The 17133-nt window shown below is 44.7% G+C and overlaps 2 pseudogenes and 1 gene segment (V, D, J or C); all 3 read left to right on the top strand.

The window, feature by feature from the left end:
• Positions 1–17133, top strand: part of LOC132222673 (immunoglobulin heavy variable 4-38-2-like) — a 53538-nt gene that overhangs the window by 19921 nt on the left and 16484 nt on the right.
• On the top strand, positions 666–15459 carry LOC132222633 (parafibromin-like; annotated as a pseudogene).
• LOC132222634 (pre-mRNA-splicing factor SLU7-like) lies at positions 5206–6959 on the top strand (annotated as a pseudogene).

Genomic DNA, 17133 nt, shown 5'->3' with positions numbered 1-17133 from the left:
GAGGCTCTACTGACTCACTGCAGCTCAGCCCCACACAGCTCAGGGTCTCAGCCAGCCAGCAGGACATGAGTGTCCTGGACAGGGGGCACCTGAGACATAAGATCCCAAAACTAGAGAAGAAGGGCCCTTATGGTGAAGATCATTGACTTATCATGCTCATAGCACCAAGAGTAGGTGATACCAGAGCAGCTTGGTTCAGATGTCCAGGCTGATGACAAACACTCACCCCAAGTGGACATGGACTGTTTATTATGCATGTAGTTGAAATCCCTGAGAAGCACAGGGAAGGCCCTTCAGCAAATCAGACCTGCTTTGATGGAGCCAGGAGAGGAGACTGGCTCAGGGATTTTATTTTGTTGAGCTGATGGGGGAGGGGGGGAGTTTTGCTTACAGGGGCTTGTGTTGTTTCACTCTCACAATGACATCTAATAACAAAACCATGATTTCTTATCTGATTTATCATGTGTGGCAAATGGAGAAGAGGCAAGAATAAGCCATCAGTTGTCAGCAGTCAAACAAAAAATGAAATAGAGTATGACAACTTATTTTACTTAACAACTATACAAAATGAACAAAAAATTACATAAAATGTCATTATGTGTGTTTGAAAACCAGTTCTACAGAAAATGAGAATAATAATAATATGTAAGCAAATGAGGATGAGGATGATAAAGGAGATCATAATGATGATGGTGATGGAGGTGGTGATGGTGATGATAGATGTGGACAGAGGTCATAGTCCAACAACTTGGCCAGAATCTTTAGTTAATCCAATGTTAACAATTTTTGAAGGTCTTGTGTCAACATAGAGTTGAACCTTTGAGGTTTCAATTTCCCAATGACATTGAAAGAGGAGACACCTGCTTTCTTTTCCTATAAAAAGTCTACACAATGGTGTGTAGACAAATGTCATGTCTACACAAAATAGAATGATTATAAGTAAACCAATGGTGATGATAGTGATGATGATTATGATGATGATCATGATGATTAAGACGGTGATAATTGACTGAGACTGGGTTTTGATCCAATGAAATGATAGCTCCCCATACAGACACACTATCACCGTGGCTCCTGGGTGAGTTATTGTCCACTCTTTCTTGTAATTGTTGTGAGATTTCATAAATGAGACCCTAATAAATTAGGTAGCTTGGGTGATTCAGGGTGAGACCAGATCAGTAATGATCCCAAAGGTGTCCAAGTGCAGATCCCTTGGACCTGGGAAGGTGTTACCTTCTAGAACAGACAATATGAGAATGTTCATGTAGGAAAAAAGGAATCCCCTTCCCACTAGTTTGAAATGACTCGTTCCTCATATCTCTTGATCCCTACCTGCAGAATTTTGTACATTTCTATTTCTAACAAACTCCTTATAATTATTATTCAGGTATTTCCTACAAATATACAAGCTGTCTGTATCATGCCCTATACTGACTTTTGGGCCTTCACTGGAGGAAGCTTTAAACGCAATGTCCAGTAACTCTCTGTCCATTAACATCAGGCATATTTCTCTCATGTGACTCAAACAAGTCCAGCTTCCTCCCCTCACCCAGTTCCACAGTCACGTCCAGATTTATGGGTAGTTTTCCCAGCAGCGCTCCCTTCTGGTTCCAGAACCTGCTCCAGTCCCTGTGGCTGCTGTAGCCAATGCACATGGACAGTGGAGGGTCAGCATTTCTGGGGAGTTCTTCATAAAATCACCCAAAATAAAACCCATTAAAGAAAATATCATTAAATTAGATTTGGTTTAAACTAAAGACTTCTGTCCCGCCAAAGATTCCATTCAGCAAATGAAAACACAAACATAAATATAAAGAATAGATTTCTAAATCATATGTCTGATATGATAATGTTTAAATTGCACATTAAGGATGTTATATGTTTTTGGGAGAACCTGGTACTCTGTGACCACATTGACCTTCCAGGGGAAGGGAGTGAGGTATGCCTCCCTAGGTTGAAGTGTCCTTTTCTGTGAGAAATTCTATGAAAGGAATTCTCTTCACTCACCTCCCTCTGGACCCCAACATCACTGATAACACTAGACTAAGAAAACAAGTAAAACTCCTTCTATCATCATTTCAACATATGAATGATTCTTGGTTGTACAGATTCATGATCACTGCTTTTATTTTGTGTCTTGTCTCTACTTAAAACCATTATTATTTCTCATGTAATTAGTTTGGGGTCTCTGCTATAGGCCATGGGCTTGCATATCAAACACTTTGCACAAGAAGCTGTAGACACAGTCACACAATTTCCAACATCAAAAATTACAAATTTGTGGAGATTATAAAAGGCAGCAGAGTGAGTGCATACTGCATGGTTATGCTCCCAGGAACAACCTGGAATTACAACTAAAATACAGAAAAACTTCCTGAATAGTCAAAGGAAAATTTGCAGAAGATAACCCTGATACCCAAGGACTAAAGTGGAGACAGCATAGAATCTGGTAGGAGGGGCGGAGGTATGAAAGGGCTGTCCAGGCACCTACAGACAGCAACTGAAGTCTCAGAGAGATAGCTCAGCTGTGGGAGGTTGACACTGAGAACTTTGGGAACTAATCCCCAAGCTGGGCCACTAAGCATAGAGCAACAAAACTGAGGAGGGTACCCACAAAGCTTCTGGCTATGAAAAGCAGTGAGGTGCTATCTTCCAGGGAGTAACAGCTGAAAATTCAGGCACCCTCTTAAAAATCCAACACACTAAACTCCCTGTCGTGCCACCCACCTTGTGCTCCGGCACAGGGAGAGTGAAACAGACTGGAGCTGTGAGAGCGGAACCTAGGACTGAGGTCTCAGGAGATAGAGCTCAAAAGGCAAACACTCCAAGTTTCCTGGGCTGATTCATTCCCTCAAGCATCAGAGGACATCTTCCCCATGTAGACATTTGCCTTGTTTGGGGGGAATACAGTTGAGCCAACCTATTGGAAAACACCTTGCCCTGAGGCCACTTATGAGATTAAAAATAACAATTATCCTCCAGGCAGAAGCAACTGCCCCACCCTATTGGGGAAAAAAAACCCCACAAAAAACAACAAAACAAACTCTCCTCACATGTGAGGATGACTCTCTGGGGGTCAATTAACGTCAGAATCCTATCAGACTATAGGCAGAGGTGGTCTCTAGAGGTTTTAAGTCTGTGCCTGATCTAATTAGTCAGAAACAGCCTTTAATACTGCCCTGCACTAGAGATTGAGAGGTGTAGAGGATCTACCTAATACATAGTCACAAACTCAAACAGATAGCCAAACTGAGGAGACAAAGAAACAACCTCCAATTAAAAGAACTAGAGAATTATCCAGAAGAAGAGATAAATGAAGCAGAGGTAAGAAATTTATCTGAAACAAAGTTCAGAGTAATGATGGTAAAAATGCTCAACGGCATGAAAAAAGATATAGTAACTATGAAAAAAGAACAGTCTGAAATAAAGAAACACATAATGCAAATAAAGAACACATTGGAAGGAATACACAGCAGATTAGGGGAAGCTGAGGATTTAAATCAGTGAGTTAAAAGACAGAGTTGGAAATACCACTCAATCAGAGAATAAAAAAAACACAAAAAACAATTTAAAAAAACAGGAGGGAAGCCTAAGGGAGCTGTGGGACAATTTGGAATGTAACAATATTAGAATAGCAAGTGTGCCAGAAGAGGCAGACAGAGAGAAAGGCATAGAGAAGGTGTTTGAAGAAATAATGGCAGAAAACTTCCCTAATCTGGTAAAGGAAAAAGTTACACAAGTTCAGGAGGCACAGAGAACCCCAACCATGAAGAACACAAATAGGCCCATGACCAGACACATCATAATTAAAATGCCCAAAAATTAAAGACAAAGAGAGAATCTTAAAGGCAGCAAGAGAAAAGAACAACCAGCAACAATCATAATATCACATGGTCTGATGTGTAAATAATTGGTGTGAACAATAAGCTGATCAAAACCTTTGGAAGGAAAAGCTGGGAAATGGCAAGTCCATAAAGGGTTTGGAAAAGCTCCAGCATATTCCTGGAAACCTAAAAGGTTACACACACTCTCAGAGTTGTGTACATGCTCTGCAAAGAACAAGTTGACTGAGAATTTATTGTCTCTAGCTGACTCTGTATAAGCAGGAGTGAACACTCCGGTAAAGTGGTAAACAGTCTGCCAGAGCATTGGAGGCATGTCTCAAAGCACACATAGACCCTAGCAGAGGTTGGGAGCTGTATTGGTTCAAAGTGTGGGTGGGAAAGGGAGTTCTATAGAAAGTAACCACACAGGGTGATCTAATCACAAATTCCCAACTGGGAAGGTCTAGGTGGGCAATCATGCCCCAGACCTGTATCTGTAGGGAAATATTTATCTTTGCCTTAAGCAAGCCCTGTTCTTTGTTCTCATGCATGTGTGCATGTAGGTTAACACACCTTTGAAATGCCAGAGTAATCCTCTTTCTTTCAGACTCCTTGGAAGGAACCAATATTAAGAAAGCACATAACCTTATAATCCAATCCCTGTCTTATTTTCTCCCACCTTCATGTAATCTTTTTATATTCCCTTCTTAATTTCAAATGTATAACAGAAACTGCACAGTGGGTGTGTTGCATAGTCAGCAGTGGTGGTAGGGGCAGCACCAGTGGCCCAGCTAGCAAGGTGGCAGGTGCAGTCAGGGTCAGAGACAGGTTAGGAGGCAAGGTCACTGGTATGCAGGGAGATTGGGGGGGGGCAGGGACTGGTGGTGGTGAGGAGGTAGAAGATAACAGATGTGCTCAGAGTCCTGCAACTGTACAACATCCAGAAGGAGATTTTAGTGAAGAAGGACAAAGTCATCTTTGGTGGAAAGTTCTCTGGGCCCAAGAGGTGAAGACCTATTATGTGGAGTGGAGGACTGGAAAGGAAGACTAACCCAGGAAGTACCACACGTTGGATTGTATCTTATTTCTACTTAATAATGAGCACCTTTCTCATCCTGTTTATGCCCGACACCCAGCCACTGAAAATATTCCTGTGATTAAAAGGCCTGACCGAAAGAGGTACTTGGATATCTCAATGGTGAATCATCAACATCGGCAAGTATAGCCCAAAGCAGCCTGTAGAAATAGGGTGTCAGCGATCTACTCAAGTCAACAGAGCTTCAGATGAAGTTTTAGCAGGAGCAAAGAAACCACGAATTGAGGAGAAGAGTGTGTGCACCTTGAACATTGACTATTGGCTTTGTTTCTGCCCAGTGGTTTAGGGGTCCGCTGTGAGAAGACTGGAGAAGACCATTAACAGTGGTGGCTGCAGCTGTGGATACAGTTAATGCCACCTCCCAAATGGGGTCCAAAGAAATGGGTTTGGAGTAAACAAAGAAGATGACCAGAGAGGACTGGAGAAAGAAGAAAGAGCTAGAAGAATAGCGGAAACTGGGTAATGCTCCTGCAGAAGTTGATGAAGAAGGAAAAGAGATCAACCCTCACATTCCTAAGTATGTTTCTTCAGTGCCATGGTATATTGCTCCATCAAAAAGATCTAAAGAGAATCCCATAGCCTCTAAGTACCGCAAAGGAGCATGTGAAAACTGTGGGGCCATGATACACAAAAAGAAAAACTGCTTTGAGAGACTTACGTGAGTTGGAGCAAAATTTACAGGAAGTGACATAGCTCCAGACGAATATGTCCAGCCTCAGCTAATGTTTAATTATGATGGAAAGATGGATCGGTGGAATGACTACAATCCAGAAGAACACATGGAAATTGTAGAAGAATATGCCGAAGTTAATCTGGCAAACAAACCCAGAAACTCCAAGAAGAATTAACCTCAGGAAAATTAGTGGAACAGGATAATTCTCCAAAACACCAGTGGGGAGAAGAGGAACCTAATTCTAAATGGAAAAAGATCATAATAGTGAGGATGAGGATGAAGGTAAATATGTAGATGATATTGACATGCCTGGACAGAACTTTGACTCTAAGAGATGGAATGGATTACTATTCGGAATCTCAGGATTCGAGAAGATATTGCAAAATATTTGCAGAATTTAGATCCAAATTCTGTTTAGTGTGATCCCAAAACTAGAGCGATGAGAGAAAATCCATATGCCAATGCAGGAAAGAATCCAGATGAAGTGAGCTCCTTGGGAGACAACTTTGTTAGATACACAGGTGACACCATTTCAATGGCTCAGACACAGTTGCTTGCATAGGAAGCCTATGACAAGGGATCTGAAGTGCATCTGCAGGCCGATCCCACCAACTAGAGCTCTTGTACAAGTCCTTCAAGGTCAAAAAAGAGACTCCAAAGAACAGCAGAAAGAAAGCATCCTGGAAAAGTGTGGTGGCCAAGAACATTTGGATGCCCCTCCAGCTGAGTTGCTTCTAGCTCAGACATAAGACTATGTAGAGTACTCAAGGCATGGGACAGCCATTAAAGACCAGGAGCGGGCTGGCCCTGCTCCAGATATGAGGAGGATGTGAAGATCCACAATGACACGCACATCTGGGGATCTTACTGGAAAGAAGGCTGATGGGGTTACAAATGCTGTCACTCTTTTGTCAAACACTGCTATTGCACTAGAGAAGCTGGGGAGGAGATTGTGAATTCAGAGGAACGTATTGTAAATGATATAACTAGAGAAGAATCCGTGAAAAAAACCTCAAACTCTCATGGAGATGCATCAGGAAAAACTAAAAGAGGAGAAAAAGAAGAAGCAGCATCGAAAGAGCAGCTCAGATAGTGATGACGAAGAAAAGAAACATGAAAAACTGAAAACGGCACTGCATGCAGAGGAGGCCCTCTTCATGTAAGGAGCTCATGCAGATTGATGAGAGGAAGGGGTCTTACAATATCCTACATGAAACTTGGGGACCCACCCAGGAGGAAATGAAGGCCGATAGAATGAAGCGTCAGAGGCCGGATGACCCCATGGTCTCTTTCCTTGGACAGTAGTAACTAGTTGTAGACAGTCACTCATGATAAATACAGCTGATGATATATTATTTTCAGCTTCTTGCCAATGATTGTAAATGGTGTAGATGGAAAAGTCAGTGTCTGCTCATCTTGCTGCCTGACTTTAATAAAGCTTCCAGAAGTCTAATAGTAAATTCATTCCTTTCCACGCTGAAGGGCTTCATATTTTTCTAATTAGTAGTAACTATAATTGTTATTGTATAGTCATTTGATTTTGCTTTCTAAGGCTTTCCTGGTTTGTAGCTTAAAAAAACCTATCTTAAAGGAATTTTGTAGAACATGTGAATAATTTTATCCTCTGTGGTAATAATTCCATTTTTTTACTCATTTATAAAATTGTTATTTTTAAAATATTTCCTTGTGTCTTACACCCAGAACTAAATGTGTTAAGCCTGTAAATGGAAAAATAATAGCTGTTTTGTCATTCTTGAATCAGAGTTGACCAATCAGTGTTCAGTCTTTTACCATTTTGGACATGGGCGTTTAGACACAGACATCCTTTCCTTTATCATAGAGGATATTATTTGTGATGCTATATTTTTGTTTTAATTGTGATTGCCTTTATTTAACAATCATAAACACTAAATTTGATTTTAAAAGCTTGTAGAATTCCCTTGTGCCTAATGTTTGTAGCCAGCAGGTGTAACTGCAAAATTTGCAAAAGCAAAACCTGAAGTTGACGGTTTCTTCAAAAAATCATAAGGATAGCATGTAGGACTACTGGGAACTGTGATTGCCACTATCCTCATGCCTCTTCCAAGAACATTGTGTAAATAATAAAGACAGAGAGAATAGGGTCTGTGAAAAAAACTAGTTAAAAAGCTTTGACATGAGCATATTGATTTTTAATAGCTCGCTGGATTTTCTGAGCTACCAAAATCCGCTTGGATACTGCATTAAGTTGGCATCTTGGAAATAATTCTGGTGAGAGAGTAACTGAATTGAGTTGTCAAGTACTATGGATATCTGCATGGTGTCTAGATCAGGCTGGTATGAACTTAAAACAGCAATGCACACAGATCTAATTCTTACCCACTTCAAAAATGTCAAAAGTTTATGTTTTCATCTCCCTTCTTTAACATAGGATAGTTCAGCATAAATCTAAGATTGGAGTTTATTTTGTATTTATTTATCTACTGCTATTAAAGGTTTATAATTGTGAATCAAAAAAGAGTGTGTGATCCTTGTTGAAGAGAGATGGGCTGCCTGCTTGGAGGGTCACAAAGAAGGGATTGTACAGACTGGACAGAGTAGGTCTTTTCCTGAAGCTATGAGAGTGGGAAAAAAATGCTGCAATCAAGCCAAAATTTTGGCTCAGAAAAGATCTACCACCAAGACTGACTTAGATGATCAAATAACTGCTCTCAAACAGAGGAGTTTTGTGGACGCTGAGGTAGATGTGACCTGGGATATTGTCAGCAGAGAGAGTGTGGAGGACACGGACAACTATCCTACAGAGCACGGGGAAGACCTTTTCCAAGGATATTCACAATTCTTCAGTCTGTGAAAGCCAGGGAAGAAGGGCGTGCACCTGAACAGTGACCGGCCCCCAATGCAGCACCTGTGGCTCCCACATTGCCCCCCAAACAGCCTATCCCAGCCGCTACAACAGATATGACCAGGAAAGAAACTGAAAAACTGTTATTTGATGAAGCAGTTGGATCTTGTTTTGGCTCAAATAAACTCCTAAAAATTAAAAAAAAAAAAAAAGTCACAAACATCTCACCAGCCCGTGCTTGGGAGGTAGTTTCTCAGATCAAAGTAACATTATAAATTAATATGTAAAATGCTGACACTGGCTGTTCTTTACTTTGATATTTTGCATAAGGGTAAAATTTATATAACATTGCATTCAATAAATTTGGAAATTGTGGCTACAGTAGAGTGTTGAGATTCAGAAACAGTGGGAACAAAAGTTAATCTCATTAAATCTCTATGAAAGATGCATGAGAAGTTAAAAGTGTAACCTGCTCATTTAGTTCACCATTTCTTCTTAAGCTCAGAAAGTCTAGGCCACACTTTGTTATTAATCCAATGAGTCTCACCACCCATGTGGCTTCCTGTCCCTGACTTACCTAGTGAGCGAGGTCAACAGAAGGCATTCCCCTACACAGGCCCCAGAATGATCAGGGAAGTCTGACCTCAGACCCTCTATTTATAGGAAAGGGCTGGCCCACATGCAAATTTCTCTTCAAGCTACAGGGTAAATCCTCTCCTGGGCTGTGCAGGCTCACAGCTCTCTCCTCACACAGGGCTGAGGTCTCTGGGAAAGCACAGCTGTAGTCTAGAAGAAGATGAGACTGCTGGGTCTTCTCCTGTGCCTGGTGACAGCCCCGCAAGGTGAGGATCTCAGGGGTCAGATGGGGTCATGGGATGGCTGTGACTGCAGGTGGCTGACAGGCCTGATGCTTCTTGTCCCCAGGTGTCCTGTCCCAGGTGCAGCTGCAGGAGTCAGGCCCAGGACTGGTGAAGCCCTCGCAGACCCTCTCCCTCACCTGCAATGTCTCTGGATTATCCTTAATGAGCATTGGTGTGCACTGGACCCGCCAGGCTCCTGGAAAGGGCCTGGAGTGGATCGGGGTTATAGGGAGTGCTGGAGATGCATACTATAACCCAACTTTGAAATCCCGATTAAGCATCAGCAGAGACACGTCCAAGAGCCAAGTTTATTTATCACTGAGCAGCCTGACAGCCGAGGACACGGCTGTGTATTACTGTGCAAGACACACAGTGAGGGGAAGTCAGTGTGAGCCCAAACACAAACCTCCCTGAGGGAGACAGCAAGGCTGGGCTGCATGGGGCGCTTGGGACACCAGGGGACACGCAAGTCACAGCAATCAACACAGGCAGCCCAGGCACTGGCTCAGAGAGAGGCTCAGCCTGGATCCTGTTGGAGGCTGCGTTTTCCTCTTCATCTGATATTGGTTCCTGGACCTTTTCCTGAGTCATGATCAGGGCACAGACAGCTCAGCAGCAAAGAGCCAGTCAGTCCTGATGGAGAAGAGAGGTCACAGGGTGGCCATTGCCCAGCCCCCTGCACACAGAGAAGTTGGAAGTGTACCCTGTGCACGGACAGCAGGGTCCTGCCCACAGCAGCTTCAGAGGCTGCGTCTGAAGATGCCCACGCACCAGGGGATGAGATGACCTGCAGCTCTGACAGAACCTCTGTCTCGGGAGGCAGGGAGGCCTCTCCAGCAGGTGCAGTGGGCTCAGGAAGCCGGGAGAGGGACTGACACAGGGTGAGCTGTGTCAGGGAGTGAGGACTGGTGGGGGTCTTCTGATGGGAAGGAGCTGTAGTGGATGGACCCCCTCCAGTGCAAAGGAGAGACCACTAGGCTTCTTCACCTGGGTGTCCAGATGTGGGCAGAAGTGGAGGAGGGAGGGCGAGGCTTGAAAGCTGCCAGACGTCAGCACCAAACCTGGGCTCAGACTCCTGTGTCCACCTAAAAATTGCAATACTAAGGCAAAGGGAGGAATTCATGCAACCAGCGATGATGAGCAAGTCAATAAGCACAAAACAGGAGTGAGAGTGGGGTCTGGTTCTCACACTGAGTGAAGTTTCCACTGCCTGATCCTCCCCTTGTACAGAAGGTCAGGGGTCAGCTTCTGCTTCCAGAATTGCAGCTTCTAGAGGGTTCTGAGTATCCTGAGTTAGACGTCCTGCACTGGAGTGGTTCTCTGAGGTGTGGATTCTGAATTGCTCTGTGAGCTGTAAGGTGTGAACTCAGGGAATAATTGCAGTTTCAAGATGGCCTTTATTATTAAAACACATGATCAGGTCTCTTCAGGGGGGTTCACAAGCCCTTTCTTCTGAGATCTCATTATTAGGTGTCAGTTAAGTGATTTAGTATAAGACACAACTGCTCTGCATTTTGATCCTCCCTCTCTCTGTAGTCTTAGCCCATCATGAGCTCACAGGCCCCTTCCCAGATAGTCAGCCTCCAGATTCCCTTCCTCCCAGGGTCTCAGGTGGACGCTCGGAAGTCAGGTCCCACAATGACTCTCTGTGACCAGGAACAGGTACTCACTTGCCCATTGTGGCCCTGACCACCAGGTGACCTGGGAGAGCAGCCTCACCTGACAGCTGACAAAGCTGCTGCCTCCTCCCCTCCCAGTGCTAGATGTGCATCACCTTCCTAAGGGTGGTCTCCAGGGGACTTTAAGAAGCACAGCCCTGAGGTTAAAGGGGTGACCCAGCCCCACCTCTGACTCTCCCTGGAGCAAGCCTGACCTGGTCTAACCTACATCTGGGTGTACAGGACCTATAAGAACACAGGCACACGAAGGCCTGCAATTCAATTCTGTGTTTGTATGTGGATGCATTTGATTGGCTTCCAAAAAATTCACACCCAGGCCCAGAATCCATGTGTGGTCCCTGCCCAGGTGCTATGTGCAGGGAAGAGGAGCAAATGTAGATTTTATAGCAAAGAAAATCATCACAGTGTGTGTGTGTGTGTGTGTGTGTGTGTGTGTGTGTGTGTGTGTGTATTTATTAAATAGTAAATGTGCTGTGAGATTTGGTCACCAACGGGATGTACAAATGGGGCCTTCAATGAAAAAAAAAACTGAGGACTTAAGAGGCCACAGAGCCCCCAGGAGCTCTGGATGAGGGGAGGATTGGCTGTGTTCATGCATCTGGCAACTCCAGGGAAGGACTCCTGCTGGCTTCATAAAGCCCTGGTTTGGGGTCTCCGTGAAGAGCCATTGGAGCTCAGTAGGGCCAGTTCACTCTATCCAGAGATGTCAAAATCACACGGTATCCCTGAGGGAGCAATCTGACATTATGGTACAGCCTTCACTACTAGACTAGAGATTCTGAGAGGTTAATGCCCTGTGAGCCCAGGCAGGATCCTGCCCTGCAGAGCCAGGGCTGAGAAGCAGGGGTCTCTCAGGGCTCAGGAACAGGTGCAGAGGGAGTTGAGCAGGGATTTCCTAAGGCCTGGGGCTTCCTCTCTTCATACAAACAACCCAAACTGAAAGTTGGACACGACTGCTGAGGTGACTGTGAATATCCTGATCTATTAGAGAATTTTCCAAACTCAATGAGACATGAGAATTACACACAAGGAGGGTGTTTCTATGGCTTCAGGATATTTGAATTGTAAGGGACTGGCACAGGGATGGATTTATTACATCACTAGCAGCAGAATTTTGGAAGAAGACATTTAGGTGTCAAAGGAAGAAAAGATTCAAGTATCAAAGCTCAGATCTGGCCCAGGTGGCCCCATGTCATCCAATGCTGGGCTCACAATGAGGAGCATGTCCTGTGGGGCCTGGTAACTCAGTGGTAGGAGCTCTGTATTAACAGCGGTCAGGGACCTGGCAGGGGCCACACATCTTACAACAAGGATTAGCACTTGGTGAAACCTAGCTCTTGTTCTTTGAAAAGATAAACAATATTGATGAACTGTTAGCCAGGCTCATCAAGAAACAAAGGAAGAGACCCTAAATAAATGAAATCAGACACAGATGTGGAGAAGGAACAACTTATACCACGGAAATACAAAGGATTGTAAAAACAAACAAACAAAAAACTCATGAACAATGAAATGGAGAAGTTCCCAGAAAAACACAATCTCTCAAAACTGAATCAGGATGAATCGGAAAACCTGAGTAGGCCAATAAAACTGATGAAATAGAAGCAGTAATCCAAAATCTCCCAGCAAACAAAGCCCAGATCAAGTTATAGAAAACCCTAAAGACTTTAATAAGCATTCAAAGAAGAACTTACACTTATATTTCTCAAACTATTCAAAAAATTCTGAGAGGAAGGAACACATCCAAGCTCTTTTTATGAGGCCAGCATTATCCAAATTTCAAAACCAGAGAAAGACAATAGAAAGACAGAGAATTACAGGCCAATATTCCTAATGAACATAGATGCTAAGATCCCCAACTCAAATATTAGCAACTCGTCTCCAGCAATATATTAAAGTGATCATACACCATGACCAAATGGAGATTTTTCCTGGGATACAATATCCCCACACCAATAAATGTGACATATCATGTAAACAAATTGAAAGACAAAAATCATACAATGTATTAATTGATGCAGAAAAGCATTTGACAAACTCCAACACCCATTTTTCCAAAAATCTCTCAGCATAGTGGGAGATGAGGGAGCATATCTCAACATGATAAAGGTTATATATGACAAACCTACAGTGAACATCATACTCAAAGAGCAAAAACTAAAACCATTTCCCCTAAGAACAGGAGCAAGACAGGGATGTCTGCATTCACCATATATATATATATATATCAACACTAATAAAAGAGAAAAATGGTAATTGGCGTACGAGCTACCCTTTTCATTGGCTAATCAGGGCTATATCCAAATTAACTGCCAACTAAGATTGACAGTTAACTGCCAACTAAGATTGGCAGTTAACTGCCAACAAGATGGCGGTTAATTTGCATATGTAGGCACAATGCAGGGAGGCGAAAGGGAAAGCAGGAAGAAGCCCCCTGACACTGACAGTGATCAGAAACCCAGGGGGGAGCTAAGAGCTGGGGGGCAGGGCAGAGGCGGCCCTGGGGCCGCCTCTGCCCTCCCCCCCAGCCATGATCGGAGAATCAGGTGCCTTTTCCGCCCTGGTCAGTGATAGCAGGAAGTAGGGGTGGAGCCAGCGATGGGAGCTGGGCACGGTCGAAGCTGGCAGTCCCAGGAGCTAGGGGTCCCTTGCCTGGGCCTAAAGCGGAGCCCACGATCGCGGGGCTGCTGCAGCTGCGGGTCCCCGCTGCCTGGGCCGGACGCCTCAGCCAGAGGTGTCAGGCCTGGGCAAGGGGCCGATCCTGCGATTGGAGGGTGATGGGGGTCAACGCCTGAGGGCTCCCAGTATGTGAGAGGGGGCAGGCTAGGCTGAGGGACACTCCCCCCCACACACACCCAGTGCACGAATTTCGTGCACCGGGCCCCTAGTGTGTGTATATATATAAAAGCCTAAGCGACCTTTAAGACTGGACAACTGGCCAGTAGGTATGATGCACACTGACCATCAGGGGGCAGATGCTCAATGCAGGATCTGTTCCCTGGTGGTCAGTGCGCTCTCAAGCCAACCTCCTGCAGTCCCCCTCTCTACCCCCTGCCCTGAGCGAGCTGCCCCAATCAGTCCAATTGGGACTGGATGATGACCCGGATCAGCCCTGATAGCCAGCAGGCCATGGGACCACTTCCTTGTATGAATTCATGCACCAGGCATCTAGTTCAATATAAAACTGGATGCCCTAGCCACAGCGATCAGCCAAGAAGAAAAAAAAAGGCATCCAAATTGTAAAGGAGAAAGCAAAACTCTCATTATTTGCATATATCATGATATATGTAGAAAACCCTAATAAAGACTCCATCAAAAACCTACTAAATTTAATAAACAAATTTGGCAATGTAGAAGGATACAAAATTAGCACCCAAAATTTGATGGTATTTTTATTCACCAATAATGAATCCTCAGAAGAAGACACTAAAGAAACAACTACATTTACTATTGCAACAAATAAATTAAAATACTTAGGAGTAAACTTAGCCTAGGACGTAAAAGACTTGTACTCAGATAACTACAGGATGTCGAAGGAAGAGACAGAGGAAGAGACAGAAAAGTGGAAGAAAATACCATGTTCATGGATTGGTACAATTGACATCATTAAAATGTTCATACATAAAGCAATCTACAGATTCAATGCAACCCCTATTAAAATACCAATGGTATATTTCACAAATCTAGACTCTCAGAGGGAAAGTGGGGGAGGGTGGTTGGGCGTGAAGAGATCAACCAACTTATATGCATAGCCCATGGAAGCAGACAATACTATGGTGAAGGCCTGGGGCTGGCTACAAGGGGTAAATGGGGAATAAAAGGGGACATATGTAATACATTAAAGAAATAAAGGTATAATTTTTAAAAAGGATTACAACTTGGACACTCAGATTCCCAATTGGCATAGTCCCTTTGTCATCCATCTTCTCTCATGTGTAGTTAAGACTCTCATGAATATGCAAAACAAATGAGGTGAACTAGCTTAAATATGGATAAGTCTGTGCCCTGAGTGCACCACACCCTCCCCTACAGCAGTGCTCATCACAGCCCTCACCATGGACTGGAGGTGGAAAACCCTCTTCCTGGTGGCTGTGGTTACACATAAGGGGCTCCCCTGGCCCTGGGTCAAGGAGGGAACCAGGGAGAGTCAAGGAAGATTCCACCCACTCCTGTCTCCTCTCCACAGGTGTCCACTCTCAGGTGCAGCTGGTGCAGTCTGGGGCTGAGGTGAGGAAGCCTGGGGCCTCCGTGAAGGACTTCTGCAAGCCTTCTGGTTACACCTTCACCAACTACTGGATGCACTGGGTGAGACAGACACCAGGACAGGGGCATGAGTGGGTGGGGTGGTTTTACCCTAAAAATGGAAACACAAAATACGCACAGAAGTTCCAAGGCAGAGTCTCCATGACCAGAGACACGTCCATGAGCACAGCCTACATGGAGCTCAGCAGCCTGAGAACCCAGGACACAGCCATGTATTACTGTGCAAAAGCCACGCAGTGAGGGGAAGTCAGTGTGAGCCCAGACATAAACCTCCCTAGGGGAGAGGCTGTGACCACCAGGGGGCGCTCAGGGTCCGTGAACACAAGGACCATCCCAGCAGCAGGTGCAGTTGGAGGTTTGGGCTGATATCCAGTGTGGTTTACTCTTCATGTCACAGTTTCCCTCAGGGTACCTCTGGATTCCCGACTGTGGGCTTACCTCTGATGTCTCTGAGTTAGAAAGTCTATTGCAAACAGAGACAACTTTCTCATGTGGACAAAACATAAAGTGTCTTTCAGACAATCTTGTGACCAAATGGCTATTAATAATCAAATTTGCTGACTCGAGTTCCCTAAATCTAACCAGAGGCTCTGCTAACTCAGCAGTGTAGCTCCACACAGCCCAGGGTCTCAGCCCGCCAGCAGCAGGACACGTGGATGCTGTACAGTGGCCACCACCAGCATATGAACGCAGAGATAGAGAAGAAAGACCCTGGTCATTGACTTGTCGTCACTCTCAAAGCACCAATCGCAGGTAACACCATGAGGAGGAGGTAGAGGGACCCACCGTGCCTTGGAATGGATGTCCAGGCTGATGTCCCACAGGCAGGGGCACTTGAAAAGGTTTATATCTTTATGGAAGTGTCTGTTGGTAGCAGGTCAGGCTTTTGAGAAAGTCAGACATGGTTTCCCAGATGACATGGCTCAGTAGTTGGGCATCTACCTATTAACCAGGAGGTTAAGGTTTGATTATTGGTCAGGGCACATGCTTGGTTTGCCGTCTTGAAACCCAGTGTGGGATTTGCAGGGAGCACAGATCAATGATTTTTCCTCTTTATTGATGTTTCTATCTCTCTCTCCCTCTCCTTTCCTCTCTGAAATCAATTAAAAATATATGTAAAAAAAGAAAAAAATATTTGGATCCCCCAGGTAAGGACACTGGTTCAGGGTTTTATTGTGGATCAGTGCTGGGGCAAGGAGGGTCCTGCTCACAGGAGGGGCTGGGGTGCGTTCAATGTCCCACCTGCAGGACACAAGGGTGTATCCCCACTTTCTTAGTTTTCCACGTGCCAAGCAAGAGAGAGGGATGAACCTTAACATGTCATCTTCTAATATCACAAATAGAGCCTGGGAAAGAACCAAGATGGCGGGTAGGTAAATGCCTGTACTCCTTGTGGTCTCCCATAATCACTTGAAAATTCCAACTGAAATCCAGAACAATCATCATTCAGAAAAGCCTGAACACTGGCTGAATGGAAGTCCTACAACTAGGGAAGAAAGAAGAACTCACATTGAGACTGGTAGGAGGAGTAGAGGCTGGGAATGGGCTGGTCTGCCACCCAACTGTGCCATTTTTTTATTTGGGAGGGAGATCGTCTTTGTAGAGGACACCCATAAGGAGCACGGGGTCCCAGCCCCACATCAGACTCCCATCCCACGGTTGCGGAGATGGGAGGAGAAGTCCCTGTCACTTTGGGTTGTGAATACCAGCAGGGATTGTGGTTGAGTGACAGGGAGGCTGCTGGAATCACAGGTGTTCCTCTTAAAGGTCCAGCACAGGAACTCACAGGGTCCCATTTCATCTGATCCCCAGGGCCGGGAGACCCAGGTTCGTTTGGGGAGGAATTGGATGGTCTGGCATAGGAGCAGGGACTCCAGGGCAGCTTTCTCCCAGACTTGGGGGCTCACAGGGTTC

Source organism: Myotis daubentonii, chromosome 20, assembly GCF_963259705.1.
Source record: "Myotis daubentonii chromosome 20, mMyoDau2.1, whole genome shotgun sequence".
Classification (NCBI taxonomy): Eukaryota; Metazoa; Chordata; class Mammalia; order Chiroptera; family Vespertilionidae; genus Myotis; species Myotis daubentonii.
Note: the sequence above shows the minus strand (reverse complement) of the source record. Positions and strands in the feature narration are given on the sequence as shown.